This window comes from Anopheles funestus (genome assembly GCF_943734845.2).
Source record: "Anopheles funestus chromosome X unlocalized genomic scaffold, idAnoFuneDA-416_04 X_unloc_134, whole genome shotgun sequence".
NCBI classification, from domain to species: domain Eukaryota; kingdom Metazoa; phylum Arthropoda; class Insecta; order Diptera; family Culicidae; genus Anopheles; species Anopheles funestus.
Genome location: NW_026045077.1, coordinates 30001 through 34986, shown reverse-complemented (window position 1 = coordinate 34986; position 4986 = coordinate 30001).

The following is a 4986-nucleotide window of genomic DNA, read 5'->3' as shown; positions in this document are numbered from 1 at the left end:
ACTGGATTACTGAGAGTTTAATCAGGGATCGATGGTCAAACAGACCAATGAGCGATAAACCAAACTGAACACATATTGATGTCGGCATTTCCTATCATTTGTCGCAGGTTGTTTAGGGACCGGAGCAGCTTGCGACCGAGACGGTCCCCGGGGGTTTCTTTCTCTAAGGAGTGGAAACGATTAAGCAAAAGTCGTAGCAATAATCGATCACCTGATGTGTCGTTGGCCGTTCTTGCGGTATCGCCTGTCGATGAGATATCGATGGGCATGCCTTACTCTCCTGACTGTTTAATTGAGAGTTATAATCAGGGATCGATGGTCAAAAAGACCTATGAGCGATAAACCAAACTGAACACGTATTGATGTCGGCATTTCCTATCATTTGTCGCAGGTTGTTTGGGGACCGGAGCAGCTTGCGACCGAGACGGTCCCTTCCCGAAAGATGGTGAACCGAGTCGTCTGGCGTAAAAACCGGACGACTCGAAAGGGCTTGACCCTTTCAAGTGAGCGATAATCACATTCTACGCTCAGTTCGACAGCTACAAGGCAATCACTCGCTATGTTCAGAGCTAATACATGCAACATGCCGGCATTGTTTCCACCGACGCATGGATTCAAGACTGGTGCACTTATTAGTTAAACCGTTCGCCTCCGGGTGTTTCGAGTTCAAGTCTGGATGAGGATTGATCTTGCTGGTAATAGCTTGAGCCCCTGAATAAGGGGTCGAAGCGTACATCTTGAGACCATGTACAACATATTACCAAATCGGCACCATGGGTTCGGGTGCAAGTGATGTAACCGTGAAAGATGTTGAGCAGCCCAACATCGGTTTACACACGCATAATAGGAAGGCAGCGCTGTCGACTGGTCAGTCGTGTAAGAAGTGTGCATTATCGATCACAAATATATTGGTGATCTGTAGGTTGCGCATACACCATGCCCGGTGTAAAGTGCCGTGGTCCCCCCCGGGGGGCTGCATCAAACCGTTCGCCACGCGAACTACCCAATGGAACGAACTCGATGCATTTAATAAGAAGAAGAGATGATAATGAAACACGGTCGATTAAAGAGTTGAAAACGTTGAAATACCTATAAGCAAGTCTTAAGTTGGTGGTGACCGTTACGCCCCAACAAATTGGTGCCTTACCCTACACCAAAGAGCCATTCAACATGGTTCAAGTGAGCGATAATCACGCTCTACGCTCAGTATGACAGCTGCAAGGCAATCACTCGCTAAGTTCAGAGCTAATACATGCAACACGCCGGCATTGTTTCCACCGACGCATGGATTCAAGACTGGTGCACTTATTAGTTAAACCGTTCGCCTGCGGGTGTTTCGAGTTCAAGTCTGGATGAGGATTGTTCTTGCTGGTAATAGCTTGAGCCCCTGAATAAGGGGCCGAAGCGTACATCTTGAGAGTAAATGTACAACATATTACCAAATCGGCACCGTGGGTTCTGGTGCAAGTGATGTAACCATGAAAGATGTTGAGCAGCCCAACATCGGTTTACACACGCATAAGGGGTTTATTGTTATCTGTAGGTTGCGCATACACCATACCCGGTGTAAAGTGCCGTGGTCCCCCAGGGGGCTGCATCAAAACGTTCGCCATGCGAACTACCCAATGGAACGAACTCGATGTATTGAAAGAGATGAACAATTAATAGCGAGAATAGGGGCCCGGAAGCAATTCCGCGGCCCTACGGTCGATTCAAGAGTTGAAACGTTGTACAATCGTGGATAGCACCTAGTGCTAATATGGTGAGAGATAATGTGTGAGGAAATTTAGTTTCCTAAAGTTTAGTTAGTGGTTTCCGTTGTGCCCTAACAAACTTAAAGTTGGTGGTGACCGTTACACCCCAACAAATTGGTGCCTTACCCAACACCAAAGAGCCATTCCATATGGTTCTAGAGAGAGAGAGTTGTGTGGAAATTTATTTCCCACTAAGCGAGTGTGTGTCTGTAGTGGAACGAATTCTGGTTGATCCTACCAGTAATATACGCTTGTCTCAAAGGTTAAGCCATGCATGTCTAAGTACAAACATAAATGAATGTGAAACCGCATAAGGCTCAGTATAACAGCTATAATTCACAAGATCATCCTACCACTAGTTACTTGGATAACTGTGGAAAATCCAGAGCTAATACATGCAACATGCCGGGACTGTTGCCCTCGCGGGTAGCTGAACTGGTGCACTTATTAGTTAAACCAATCGCCTCCGGGCGGCTTGAGTTGAAGTCTGGATAAGGACGCAGATCGTATGGTCGCTTGTCGACTGACGACAGATCTTTCAAATGTCTGCCCTATCAACTATTGATGGTAGTGTAGAGGACTACCATGGTTGCGACGGGTAACGGGGAATCAGGGTTCGATTCCGGAGAGGGAGCCTGAGAAATGGCTACCACATCCAAGGAAGGCAGCAGGCGCGTAAATTACCCAATCCCAGTACGGGGAGGTAGTGACGAGAAATAACAATATGGACCTCTCTAACGATGGTCCATAATTGGAATGAGTTGAGTATAAATCCTTCAACAAGGATCAAGTGGAGGGCAAGTCTGGTGCCAGCAGCCGCGGTAATTCCAGCTCCACTAGCGTATATTAAAGTTGTTGCGGTTAAAACGTTCGAAGTTGATTGCCCGTCCAGACACGTGACCGCCACGGGCGCCCGGTTACACGCCGGGGCCGTTCGTGCGCGCGCTCACGGCTGCGACTCACAATGGTGTACTTGGGCGTTACTCTGTGAACGAGTACCGTGCTACCGGTTAACTCCGGCACGGGCTCCTCATGGTGCTCAAGATACTCACATTTACCTTGAACAAATTAGAGTGCTCAAAGCAGGCTAAGACAAAGCGTCCGGCCCCCCCGTGGGGTTGGCGTTGGCCGAGAATAATCTTGCATGGAATAATGGAATATGACCTCGGTTTATACGATTTCGTTGGTTTGTCAGAAACCTAGAGGTAATGATTAACAGAAGTAGTTGGGGGCATTGGTATTACGGCGCGAGAGGTGAAATTCGTAGACCGTCGTAGGACCAACTGAAGCGAAAGCGTTTGCCATGGATGCTTTCTTTAATCAAGAACGAAAGTTAGAGGATCGAAGGCGATTAGATACCGCCCTAGTTCTAACCGTAAACGATGCCAATTAGCAATTGGGAGACGCTACCCCTATTCGGTGCTCTCAGTCGCTTCCGGGAAACCAAAATCGGGTTCCGGGGGAAGTATGGTTGCAAAGTTGAAACTTAAAGGAATTGACGGAAGGGCACCACAAGAAGTGGAGCTTGCGGCTTAATTTGACTCAACACGGGAAAATTTACCAGGTCCAAACTTATCGAGGTAAGACAGATTGATAGCTCTTTCTCAAATTTAAGGGTAGTGGTGCATGGCCGTTCTTAGTTCGTGGAATGATTTGTCTGGTTAATTCCGATAACGAACGTGACTCAAACATGCTAACTAGAACGCTGTCAGCAGTGCGCCTCCGGGCGCACCTGACGTTACAGCCGGGCGGCGCCTTCACGGGCGGTCGTCGGCTACGTTTGCCCTGCTTAGCGGGACAACTTGTGTTTAGCAAGCTGAGAATGAGCGATAACAGGTCCGTGATGCCCTTAGATGTTCTGGGCTGCACGCGTGCTACAATGTGGGTCGCAGCGTGTTCTCGCCAATAGGCGCCCCCATTCCGAGAGGAACGGGAAATCACTAAAATGCCCATCTAGTCGGGATTGGGGACTGCAACGGTCCCCATGAACCTGGAATTTCTAGTAAGCACTAGTCATTAGCTAGTGCTGATTACGTCCCTGCCCTTTGTACACACCGCCCGTCGCTACTACCGATGGATTATTTAGTGAGGTTTCTGGAGGCTTACCTTCCGCGGTTCCTTCGTGAGCTGCAGCTGGCATGGCTGAAGTTGACCGAACTTGATGATTTAGAGGAAGTAAAAGTCGTAACAAGGTTTCCGTAGGTGAACCTGCGGAAGGATCATTACTGATGATCGTCCGCGAGTGACCAACCATGGGCTGCCTTCGGTGTAGCTCGGTCGCTCGCTTGCTATGTGTCAGAATTTGTTGAAAGCCAACTCGTTCGTTGTACACTTTGATGGGTGACCATCACTGTGTCCCCGTGCCGAGCTAGATCTCCCCTAGCCGTAAGGCACTTGAACGCCCCTTCGACGACGAGTTGCATGTGTGTGGTATGTGTCAGAATCTGGTGAAGCTTTCTGCATGTGATGTGCCTTGTGTGGATCCGTGGCCATTGCATTGTGTCTGGTGCTTAGATACCCAGACACTTAGAACGCTTGCGCGGAAAGCAAACTCGATCGTTGTACACTTTGATGGGTGACCATCACTGTGTCTCCGTGCCGTGCTAGATCCCCCCTAGCCGTAAGGCACTTTGAACGCCCCTTCGACGACGAGTTACAAGAGTGTGGTATGTGTCAGAATCTGGTGAAGCTTTCTGCATGTGATGTGCCTTGTGTGGATCCGTGGCCATTGCATTGTGTCTGGTGTGTAGGTACCCAGACACTTAGAACGCTTGCGCGGAAAGCAAACTCGATCGTTGTACACTTTGATGGGCAACCATCACTGTGTCTCCGTGCCGTGCTAGATCTCCCCTAGCCGTAAGGCACTTTGAACGCCCCTTCGACGACGAGTTACAAGAGTGTGGTATGTGTCATAATCTGGTGAAGCTTTCTGCATGTGATGTGCCTTGTGTGGATCCGTGGCCATTGCATTGTGTCTGGTGTGTAGGTACCCAGACACTTAAGCAAACTCGATCGTTGTACACTGTGATGGGCGAGCATCACTGTGTCTCCGTGCCGTGTAAGAGCTCCCCTGGCCATCAGGCACTTGAAAGGTCCTTCGACGACGAGTTACAATAGTGGTGTGTTAGATACGTCAGGTGATGGTATCTACTGTTGTGCAATACGTATCCGGCCACGGCACGGAACGAACGGGAACTGTGGTGCAGACATACAAAGAGTTAAGCCTATTAGT